Genomic DNA, 12,749 nt, shown 5'->3' with positions numbered 1-12,749 from the left:
GATGAAATTGGAGCAGCCAAGCTGTCAAGTTGAGGGTGTGGAGGGAGGGATGGAATGCCCCTGACATGTGCGTCAGCAAATCTGGCACTGGATCCATAGTCCACAGTTCGTCCATTAGATGAGGTCTGAGAAAGGGGAAACAAATCTGTCGAGGCCAGTAAGGAGCAATTAGGATCATTTTGCTTCCCAAAGATACTGCTTTCTGAATTACCTTCGATAAGAGGGGGAAAGGAGGGAAAGCATAGAGAAGTCCCGAGGGCCAATCGTGAACGAGTGCATCTCTTGGTGTTTCCCCTTCCGGGGGAATCAGGGTGAAGTAGCTGCTGCATTTGGCATTGGGAGGGGTGGCAAAGAGATCACAGCAAGGCTGACCCCATTTGTGAAAAATTTGTTCCGCAGTGTATGTGTTCAGAGACCACTCGTGAGGCATCAGAATAGCCCTGCTGAGCCTGTCGGCTATGACATTGGATTTCCCCGGGATGTGCGTTGCGACCAGAAAGCACTGGGAAGACACTGCCCACTCCCACACAAGAAGGGCTTCTCTGCAGAGGGGATAAGATTTGGTCCTTCCTTGTTTGTTCAAGTACCACACCACCGACATATTGTCCAAGTGGATCATAATTGTTCCTAGAGGGAGAAAGCTGTGAAGTGCTTGCAACGCTAGAAGCACTGCTCTTATCTCCAAGACGTTGATATGCAAATGAGCCTCGTGTTCCTGCCACATGCCTTGGACTGTTCTCCCTAGATAATGCCCCCACCCCATCTGGGAGGCATCCGTGGTTACAGTGGCGACTGGGGGGGGGGGGCAAAAGGTCTGCCTGTGTTTAGATTGCTGGTCTGGGTCCACCGGTGAAGATCCTGTTTGCACAAATCTGTTATCAGGATGGGGTGAGACAGAGGTAGATACTGCAGTGACCACTGGGCAAAAAGTAACCACTGCAGGACCCTCATGTGCAGTCTGGCTAATGGAACTAGTGTTATTGTCGAAGCCATTGTCCCTAATAACTTGAGCACCACCTTTGCTTTCACTTTTCTTAGAGGAAGTAAGCTCAAGACTTGTTCACTTAGTCTCTGAATTCTTTCTACGGGAAGGTAAGCCCTCATCGAAACGGTGTTTATTTTGGTGCCAATAAAATTCACATGGTGAGAGGGTGACAATGCAGATTTTTGCCAAATTACTGTAATCCCTAACTGCAGACAAGTTGAAATGGTAGCGTCCCTGGCCTGTAACAGTAGATGCCTGGTGGTGGCAGTCAGGAGCCAGTCGTCCAGATATGGAAACACTTGGAATCTCTGACATCTCAAGTGAGCCGTAACCACTGTCATACATTTGGTGAACACCCTGGGGGCTGTGGTGAGACCAACGGGCAGGGTGCACAGATTTGTTTAATTTGCTGAGATCCAAAATGGGTCTCATGTCCCCTGTTCTTTTTGGCACCAAAAAGAATCTGGAGTAAGTCCCTAATCCTACTTGGTCTGCGGGGACAGGTTGGATGACTCTCTTTACGAGCAACTTTTGGATTTCTAGAGTTGCTGAATCCCTGTGATTGGGTGGCACATCTGGGATTCGTCTGGTCTGAGGGGGTGGAGAAGAGAAGGGAATGTGGTAACCTCTGTTAATTATCTTTAATACCCACTTGTCTTGAGTGATGTCGTGCCAGGCTTCTGGGTATAAAGAAATACGACCCCTGACTGGCTCTAGAGATGCGCAGTCAGGCCTCCTTTCAGGAGCGCTGATAGGGACGACCACGAAAGGAATCACAGTTTCCCTGGTTCTGCGGGCCTCCTCTGCCTATAGGGCACCATCTACCATTATTTCCTCCTCCTCTGTCTCTGGAGAAGGAATCACCTTGTGTGTCCTGAAAAAACGTCTGTGATTTTTTGAACCACATTTTGCCACCCTTCTGCCCTTTGGGATAGGGTCTAGAAGGGACGGAAAAATGGACTCCCATAGCAGACAGGGTATTTCCTTCCTGCTCGCACCTGGTGAGTGTGTTCTTTACCTTGGTTCCAAACAACGACGATCCGTCAAAAGGGACGTTGGTAAACGCAGACTTAAAGGCCTCTGCAAAGTTACACAAAAGCAACCAGGAGTGTCTTCTAAGAGAGACTCCTGAACCCGCTGCCCTACTTGCTTCATCAGCGGCGTATGATATTAGCCTCATGGAGGAGTTCACAATAGAATTTAGGGTAGACATCTGTGCGTTGATCTTCTGAGATACCGCATCAGTTATGTTATCCTGTAGAGTATCTCCCAGCTCTTTTAGGAGATCTCTCTGGAGCCTTGTGAAATGAAACAGGTAATTCAGCGATCTGGGTGTAAAAGCCGCTGAAGAAAAGACACGCTTCCCATACCTATCCATCGTTCGAGACTCCTTCGGTGGATGGACAGTGGAGGAAGTTTTGGCAAGTTCCTTTTTGGTGGCTGCTGTATCTACTGAAGCACCCTTAGTAAGAAAGTCCTTGTCCTGGGGTGCTGACAAAAATTTATTTGGTCTTCTAGGAACCAGTTCCACAGAATCAGGAGATTCCACACCTTTCGACTCACTAAATCCAATAGCTCGTCGAAAGGAGGAGACACCCAAGAGGTGGAGGGTGGAGACCTGAAAGCCTTCAGGTACACTGACTCCTCATCAGAAGGGGATGTGGTAGGCCAGTCGCCTCTTTGTTTCAGGATCTCAAGGATATCTGCGAATGAGATATTATCAGAGGACGACTTAGGGGACCCTTCTGACTCCTCTAGGTCAGTGTCTAATGTAATAGACTCTTCAGGGAAGTCAATATGTTTCCTCTTACAAGTTTTCTTCCTAGGTGGTTCCTCAGAAAGGCATTCTGGGGAGACCTCGGAAGACCGGGGACCACTCATGGAGGTCTGAGGCTGCGAGTCTCTGCTGTGTTGGGAGAGAGAGGGAGCTGAGACTGAAGTTGGCGCTTTAGGGGGAAGAGTGTCGGTACCTCTGGTTGAAACTGAAGACCTGGACAGCACACTCCTCATCACCTCGAATGCCGATCCTCATGGCTACGAGGATGGCCTACGCTCCAAAGATGCAGAGGCAGTCCTCGGTGCCGAGGAAATGGGCTTCAAGGCAGATGTGGGGTCCAAGCTCACCTGTGCCGAAGCACCGAGAGGTAGGCTCGGAACAGAAGAAGTTTGATTCTAAGCGTCCACCTCGGGTCCGACCGGGGAAATGAGGACCCTAGACCCCACGGACAGCACCGAAAGGGTCAGAGCAGATTTCGGAACCGAGAGACCAACTGAGGTAGCTGGAACTGACTTTTCCACAACCCGAAGCACCAACAACTGTGTCTCAGAAGGCTCAGAGAAGCTCGGAGGAGGAACATTGACAGGGTGTGAAGGCATATTAGGCTCTGGAGCCGACTGGGATGGAGCCAAAAGTAAATTTGCCAGCGCCAAAGTCTGAAGCAGTCTACTCACCACTCTCTCGACGTTCTCATCAGAAAGGCTCCTAGAGGACCTGGAAGATAGAGCGGGGGATCTAGATCGCTGGAATATAGGTGACCTAAGAGTCGAGGAAACCGGTCAGAGTTCAGCTGACCATCTAGGAAATGTAGTGTCAGTTATCGGCTCCGAAGCTCCTGGAGCCAGAACTGATGGATCCATTAGGCTAACCCCTGTTGGCACCGATACCAGTGGAGCCGACGAGGGTGTAGTCACTTTGGTAATTTTGTCTGGCAGCTCTGACAACAAAGAATGGGTGGGAGACCACCTTTTAGTAGCTTTTGGTCTGTCTTTCTTAGAAAAGGAATCAGATTTAGAGCTGGATGATGAAGATGCCAATTTCTCCTCAAATTAATATTTCAATAGTCCTTTCAAAATAAGTTTGTTCTTCCACTCCTGAAGAACGCGAGGACTGAATGCATGACAAAACAGGCAAGACTCTTGTAGGTGGATAGCCCCCAAACAGTAAACACACAGATTGTGCCCATCAGTCAAAGACATTTTCTAGGCACATTTAGTACACTTTTTGAGCCCAGAGACTTATGATCCTTAGTGTCTTTTGACATAATGCAAAAACCACTAACAACAATACACAACAAATCTATTTAACAGACAGAACAGACAAAAAAGGCAAACAGAGGACTAGGTTCTCTAACTTAAACAGGCCTAGCCCTAAGAGGTGAAAGAGATAAACCGAGGGCTAGGTCCTTTAATTTAAATGGGCCTAGCCCAGGGAGAGACGGATAACAGAACTGAGACTAGTTCCTCTAATTTAAACGGGCCTAGCCCAACGAGAGACAAACAACAGAACAAGGACTAGGTCCTCTAATTTAAACGGGCCTAGCCCAAGGGGGGAGGAAACAAGAAAGAGAAACCAGCAGCACAAGAGGTAGCGATGCAGGGATACAAAAAAGGTCAACAGAAGAATGGCCAAACAAAGTACAAACAGTACACACAGAAACAAAGCAGCAAATAGTCTGAAACAGACACGGACTGCAAGAAACACACTAAACTACCAAAACAAGATTATTTTATCCAACAATAACTAGACAAAGATATTGAAAAATTTCACTTAGCCACGGACAAGAAGAATCATGTCTGAGCTGAATGAGCGGCAAATGAGAACTGGGGTATGTTAGTGATGCATGATGGGATACCTCCTAGCCACGAGCCAACCAGAAGTTTTTGAGCTAGAGTATGGCCGAGTCACAGCCGAGGATCGGCTCTGGCCCCAAGTGTAAGAATGAAGGCGAGATAGGACTACAGAACATTAATTGTTATAAAGAAAGAAAACATATATGTAATGTTCAATGCATGTAGATAAAAAAAATGGCTTGTTTTCTTTTCAGTAAATGTATGTGTGCCTGTGTCTTTAGTGAAAGTTTAATAAACGGCCCATACCTAACCCTGTTTAAGCATAACCTTGGCCAATGGATGGGTAACTGGAAATTCACAACAGGTCTCTGACAAGCAGAGGCAAACAGTAACTATGCCTAAACTAACATATCCCCCATATAACCTCTAGAAGCATCCTAAATAACATACCCTCTCCAAATAAATGCCCATAATACATACAGACACAACTGAACTGAGTTGTACAGCTAGGCTTATAAAGGCCCTGATGTTTGTTAGCCTAGTATATACCTATAAACCTATGAACAACATATCAATTAAGATTAGACAGACAAGGCAGTGAACTTTATATGATTTACAAAAATGATGCATTGCTTGCCTTGTCTGTTGTAGACTGAACTGCTTATTTAATAAGCTTTACACTGCTGAATTAAAAAGACCTCTTGTTAATAAAGTCTGTAAGGCGACATGGCCAGTCAAAGTACAGCATGTGTAGCCGTAACAGCTAGTCATTCAAAAAAAGCAGTCCTGTCTTTCAATAGAGCCTAAGTACAAGTAGCTATCATGTGAAAGCCTGTATACTAACTGGATGTTGGTACTCTCTGCAGACTCTCTTTGATTCCTCCTGGTGATGCACATTCCTGAAGAAGTCAGTTCTCTGGCACACAGACTTAGACTTACCTTCTGATGGTTCAAAATGGTCTGTGAGCCAGTGTGTTAGAGTCAACATCTTTTGCCTCTGAGGCACATCAATGTGTAAAGTCTTTGTTTCTCAGGGCAACACTAAGTGTCCTAAAGTCTTTCCCATAACACATGCACTGTGAAATCAAGCCACAAATGCCTTAGCCCATCAGTAACCAAAAGGGACTCCTTTATTCCTTCACCCATTTCCTTTGATACAATTCATTGAGAAGGCCAAAGTCCTCAAAGCTAAGGTCATTCTAAAAGTCCCCTCTTGACAGATCTTGTTCCCACTGTTGCATCCCTTTCTCCTTCAGAAACCCATCTGACTACATTTCTTTAAGATGCTTTTTTCTCAGCTTTCAGGCAAACTTCTCATTGGCTCTTCAGTTACTGAGATCGACAGCCTGGCTTTTCCAGTTCCAGTAACTGTCAAAAGGCGTGTTTTCACTGACTGGGTGATTTCTTTCAATACTTCATTTCAAAAAATGTCTGTCTGAAAAACCTATTTTTTCTCTTCAGGCAGGAAAAAGGCATACATCCAAGTTTTGTATTTACATCCTTGGTTATTTTTTATATTTCTAGACCATTTATCTCCAGACCAAGTTACATATCTAGCAAAGTTGATTTGGAGGCTATTTCCAACTTTCATTCTGGTCTGGACTCAACTTCTTCTACTTTAGTAAAGATTTGTAATACTATTTTGTAAGGTTCTTTCAACCACACGCCTCTTGTTACAGGCCCTGATCCTGTTTAGAATGTTTACTTATTGCTTGCGAAGCCCTAACTTTGAATTTGCAGCTTCTACCTATATGAAGTTGTTGTCATGGACTAGCTTCTTAGTAGTCATTAATTTAGTTAAGATAATTTCCAAATTTCAGAAAGCTTCTATCAATTTTCTAAAAGTCCCCTCTTGGAAGAATCAGACCTTTCCATAAGGAAAGGGTGGCACTTTGTGCTAACTCATCTTTTATGGTTAGGGTTAATATAAATTTGTCTCATTTTCCTGAGTAATGTAATAGTGTTGAATATATGTTCATTATATGGATATCTACAAGCAGCTTACATTTTTATGAATTCCAAACCAAATTTTATCAGAAAGATGACCAATTATTTATCACCTTCAATATTTCAAAGTTGGGCAGAAAGGTGTTTATGTTTACTCTTTCAATATTGCTAACAAATGGCATTGATTTTTGCTACAGAAACTATGAGAAGCCTCTTCACACAAGTCCCAGGGCTCATTCTGCTAGAGACGCAGGTACTTAACTGGCCTTATTCTGGAATATCACTCTAGATGATGTTTGTGCAGCTGCATCATGGTCTTCTCTGAATACCTTCACAAGGCACAACGAGACAGACATTATTTCCAGATCTGGGTCTTCTTTTGAGAATACTGCTGTCTGTGGTATGTTATCTTGAGAGTATCCACAAAGGAGGATTAACTAGGCTTCTTTTGTAAAGCTTACCAAAAATGGACTTCCTTTTTATCTGATATACTAGTTATGTATTTAGCATAATAACAAATCTGTAATTAGAATGTCCTTCTTCAGTAACATATATTACCTCCCTCCTCCACCTCTGGCATATCTTTCAGCTTTTACTTCTCTTTCCTCTGCATTTTTCTGCCTTTCTCAGCTTTGCTCTGAAAATGTGTAGCTCACATTGGGAAGGGGAAGGGTGCTTTACAGTCTGGGAGTGATCCTACTACATGTGGCACCTTTGTAATGGTTACTGAAGATGGAATTCTCCTTATAGCTGTTATGGTAAATACAGAACCTTTGTTTCAGAGGAATTTTCAGTGTTCTGTTGTTAAAGATTTTCAGATTCTTAACTGCTGACAGATGAAAAATGAACTGTTTGAAACATGTTACATGTGAAAATTTGGCATATGAGGTGAAGGATACAAACTGGAACAATATTTGTGATAACTGGACAGTTGTGGTCAGGGCTTCTCTTTGGCTTCAGTGGAATGAAAAGATTCTGTTTAATTTTCAGAAAAGTGCTCTTTTTACTCAGTTTAATTAAGATAATCCAATAAAGAAGAGATTTTTATAGTTTCATAGTTTCATAGTATAGTACTAGGCTAGCTGCCCTGGGGCATTTGTAAGCCTAGCCATAGTGATGTGGCTTTTGCCACCCCATGAAATGGTACAAAAATGTACAGAATAAATCTAGAATACTGTGCCTCTGTCTAGTAGTGACACAATGAAGGTCCCCTTATATAAAAGAATTAGTTTACTGTGCCCCTGTCTAGCAGTGACACAGATGTGACCCCTGGGGTAAACTTACGATCTCCCATCCACTCATCAAGATTTCTCTTGAAGAGAGTCAGTGAGGGGCTCTGCCTAATACGAACTGGGATCCTGTTCCAAAGCATGGGAAGCCTCTGAGTTATGAATCTATCCCTCCAGCATGTCCTATTCATACTTGTGCCGAGGTTTAAGTCTTTAGCTCTCGTGGTCCTGATGGATTTGGATTTTTTGAGGTGGAGCATGTCCATCAGATCCCGATTGGACATGGCCTTGTATGTCAGGCAGAGATCACCTCTGAGCAGGCGGTATGCTACTGAACAGAGCTGAAGTTTCTTTAGTCTGGCGGAATAAGACATATGTTGGAGACCCTTCATCCTTTTGGTGAGGTACTTTTGTGGTCTCTCCAGCTGTTGCAAGTGCCAGGTGAGGTACATACCAAATGGGGCATTGTACTCAATCATGGGTCTGATGAGGGAGGACTATAGTGGTACAATGACATCCTTGGATCTGGACGTGAATCCCTTCATGATGAGGTGTGCAAGGTAGAATGTTTTTCTAACCACTTTGGCAACGTGGGTGTCAAATGAGAGGTCGCTGTCTACTTGGGTCCCTAGGTCACTGATTACTTTTTCCGTACTCAGTGGGTTGCTGTCTATGTGATAATTTGTGGGTACTTTGTTTTTTACAAAAGGGATGACTATACATTTTCTGGCATTTAGTTTAAGGCCGTGACTACGGCACCAGTTGTCCGTTTCAGTGAGGCCTTTTTGTAGGATGTGTGTGTCTGCTGGTGTATCGACTATGGCGCCTAGTTTGCAGTCATCTGCGAACTTTGTCAGCCACAGCCCTCCCATGTTTGCTTTAACATCTGAGAAATAAATGCCGAACAAGAGGGGTCCCAGGACAGATCCCTGTGGGACACCACTTGTGACTGGCTTTGAGTCTGACATTGCTCCAGCGATTTTAACTTTATGGGTTCTGTCCTTTAGCCAGTTTGCAACCCATCTAGTGACATAAGGGTTTACTTTCAAGCTGTTTAGCTTATCTATGATGCCTGAGTGGGGTATTGTGTCGAAGGCCTTAGCCAAGTCCAGGTATGCTGTATGGACTGCTTTGCCCTCATCAATGGCTCTAGTGACTGTTTTGAAAAAGTCAACCAGGTTTAAAAGGCAGGATCTGCCCTTTACAAAGCCGAACTGGGTGGGGTCAAGTGTCTGTAGGTCCCCTATGTCTCTGTTTATGAGTTCCATAATGATTCTTTCCATAGCTTTGCAGACCAGTCTAGTTAAGCTTATGGGGCAGTAGTTTCCAGGGTCTGTAGAGGCACCCCCCTTGTGGAGTGGGACCACTGTTGCTGTATGCCAGCGTTCAGGTACATATCCTGAAGTAAGGCTAAGGTTAAATAGCATTTTTATGTGTGGGTTTAGCTCCTCTTGGAGTTCACATAACACGCACCCCGGGATACTGTCAGGTCCCATTGATGCTGTGTTTTTTGCTTTGTTTAGGGTGGTTCTCACTTGGACATCTGAGATGACAGGGAGATTACATTCAGCTGGGATAAGTATTTCTTCTTTTGGGGGTGAAGGAGGCGAGAAATTTGCACTGAACCTGTCTCAGTCAGAATGTTAGCAATATCTGTGGGTTCAGTGTATTTTTTGTTGTTGTGAACCAACTCTGAGCATATCTGAGGGTTTCCGCCCAGGTTTCTAACATAGCTGAAGAAGGCTTTGTGGTTATCTTTAGTGTCCTTAGCGATTTTTCTCTCAAAGTTTGCCTTGGATGTTTTTATGAGAGAACGTAATTTTCTGCTAATGTTGATCAGAGATGTCTTCCCTTCATGGGATTTCGCTCTGACATGCAGTAGCTTCCTTCTTTTGTTATACAATTTGTTTATGGCTGAGGTCCACCAGACAGGATGCTTACATTTGGTGGAGAGGGACTTGGATTTGTTTGGGATTGCATGATCCATGCATTCTTGGAGATGTCCATAGAAAGCATTTGTGAAGGATTCGGCATTGTGGGATGTGGTATCCACTGGCACAGTGGGCTTAAAGGATACCATCTCAGTCTTAAGAAGAGTGAAGTCTGCTTTTGAGAAGTTTTTCACTGTGATCTTTTGTGCTGGGGTGGAGGTGGGATATGTATATCCAGGGTGATTAGTTTGTGGTCAGATCTCACTAGTGAGGGGTATACTTCCGGTGTGGAGCATTTTGTCCCCATGTTTGTGATGATCAGGTCTAGTATATTATCTCCCTAGTGGGAGAGGTGACTAGTTGTTCCAGTGCATTTGAATTTATGAATTCCAGGAACCTTTGGGCTAGGGTATTAGGGCTAGAATAATGTACCCAATCTATGTTTGGGTAGTTGAAGTCTCCCAGTATGATGGTATTTTGTGATACATTCATATCCTCCAATGTCTTCAGGAAGGCTGAGTGGGGTTCTTGAGATTGGGAGGGTGGTCTGTAACATGCTACCAGTTGTATAGCAATTTTGCCTATGGTTAGTTGCACCTGTATGGTCTCTGATGCTTCATGTGTTGCTACTAACCTGGAGGTGTGGGTGTCCTTTATGAATATGGACACTCTCCCTCCCTTTGTGGTTCAGCCGGGTTTTGGGGCGAAAAGCATGATACGAGGTATAGCCTGGTAGTGCTGGGGTGCTCTCAGGAGCCTTGAACCAGGTTTCAATTACTGCACAGACATCGATGTTCTCCATGCTGAGGAGTGCATCAAGTGCCTGCATCTTGAGATTTAGATTTCTGGCATTGAGCAGCATTACCCTTAGTTTTTTTCCATTTTTGTTTTCTAAGGAGGTGGGTTTGTCTTTTGAGCCTTGCCTAAAAAAGGCACTATGGGGTGGCAAGAGCCTTAGCCAATATCCGGAAGCCCAGTGGTGACAGGTGTAAGCCATCCCTTGCGAAGCAGCGTGGCTTGTCCAACATATCATCCCAGGCAGACAGACATTGGATCCCCTTAGAATGAGACCAGTACTTGAGCCAATTGTTAAAGCTGATCATCTTGTCTTTGTATTGTGGTATCATTCTTGGTGAGGGCAAGATGCTGCTCAGGGTCAGGGTCATACCAGCCTGGGCTACATAATCGGAGAGCTCCTCTATGTCTCTTTTCATGTAGTCCAGGGAGGTACGTCTCAGGTCATTCACACCAGCATGGACAATGACGGAGTCATATTTGTACTTGCTTTGGAGTGACCTGAGTGCGTGTGTTATGTGGCGGATCCTAGCTCCCGATAGACAGCTCACAGTCACCTTCTCCTTGTTCAGCCTGGTCAGTGGGACATCAGTGTGTCTGACTATGGAGTCACCTATTACTAGTGTATCAGGCAAGGTGTTTGGCCTTAAGGGCTGCGATTGGTCGACACACTGATTTATTGAAGTATGTGTTGCATGTGTTTTGTTTTGAGGTGGTGAATTTTTGGATGTCTGCTTTGGGAGCCTCTGTTGTTTTGGTAAGTTTTTTAGTAGAGCCTCCGAGTATGTCTTTGTGTTTTTATGTGTTTGGTTTGCAGTTGTGGTAGGTCTATGTGGGACTGGGTTTGTTGTGTGTGTGGTTACCATCTCCTCCTGTCTAGTCATGCCAGCCCTAAGTTGAGAGAGTTCAGCCTCCAGTTTGGCTATATAGTTGCATCTCTCACATGTATTTGTGTTTGCTGGGAGGAGGAGAGGGTTGTCTGTGTACATGAGACAATTGTAGCATTGTCTCAAGATGCCCAGATTGACCAGCTGAACTGGAGACGACGCCAGTAATCTACCACTCGACATGCTAGAACAGTATAAGGGAGTGGTATACCTTTAAGGGAAGTGGGTATTCACAGGGGTGGTAAGTAGATGTAGTGCTTTACTTAGTACGAGAGTGCTTACTTAGTAGAGAAGTATTGAGAACAAGTGCTAGGCTTATAATACAGTGAGTAGTCTGGTTATACTAAGAGTAGAGCTTCCTTAAGGGAAAATTTGAAGAGCAGACTTGGCGGAGCCATAAAAAGTTTAACCTTGTTTAACCGGCGCTGCGCGCACAACCACGCAAAGCCGTGCAAACGCACATTTTAAACATTGAACTACAAAAGAGCTAGAAATGGTCCCAAACAACCAATTACTACAGCTTCTTGTGCTGAGGTCACTTCCCCCAAGGACAGGTAGGCTGCTCAAGGCTCCCCACTCCCACTGGTGAGCAAAGAAACTTCCTTAGTATAAATGTACAGCTTGGTGATTGTAAAAATAATGAGCGTGAGGTATTTGATATATTAGTTTAGGGAACTGTTATCATTTTCTTTTCTGTTTTCAATTTGTATTTTGTATTTTTTTGTTTTAATTTTGCTTTGTTAAATTTTCATCGGTTTTGAGTATTTGTCTTAATGAAGATGTATCCTAGCTTTCTAATCATACTCCTTGCACTACAAATTAATACTGCCCATCCATGCTGTTACTCTTATTTTTTTCTGTGCTGTGATCTGCATCTTTTTCTTTCTTCCACCTGAATTCCGTTCCTTCTTTTACTTCTTTAATAATTCCTTCATTGTTTACCTTAGACAAAAAGGTATTATCTTTGATATGTATCCTTCCAATGCATTACTAAGCATCATTATTCACTGATGCTGAGATTAAGCCTGCCCTGACATAAAGTTGGTCTGTATCCCAGCTCTCACCCTGCCCAGTTATTCTACCATTCCCATGATTTTCTCATGTAAACTGTCACATCCAGTAATTGTACTATGTTTCCAAAGTGTGCAGGCTGCTAGCAGAGGCAGTATTTTTTAACTCCATTCCTATGTCCAGCCTCATCTCTGCCACCTCCCTGGCCCTGCTTGGTATGTTACAGCTACTGCCTACGTACTCTACAACACAGGTCCACCCTTTTCACTTGCATTAAGTAGAACAATTTACAAAAAATAATAATGCAGAAAATTTCTCAAAACATGTAACAAAAAAAGAAAAGAAAGAACACTGATTAATAAACACATTCAGTGATATGGTTGTTAACATAAGT

This window comes from Protopterus annectens, chromosome 1.part0, assembly GCF_019279795.1.
Source record: "Protopterus annectens isolate FY-2018-M chromosome 1.part0, PAN1.0, whole genome shotgun sequence".
Taxonomy (NCBI): Eukaryota; Metazoa; Chordata; order Ceratodontiformes; family Protopteridae; genus Protopterus; species Protopterus annectens.
Note: the sequence above shows the minus strand (reverse complement) of the source record.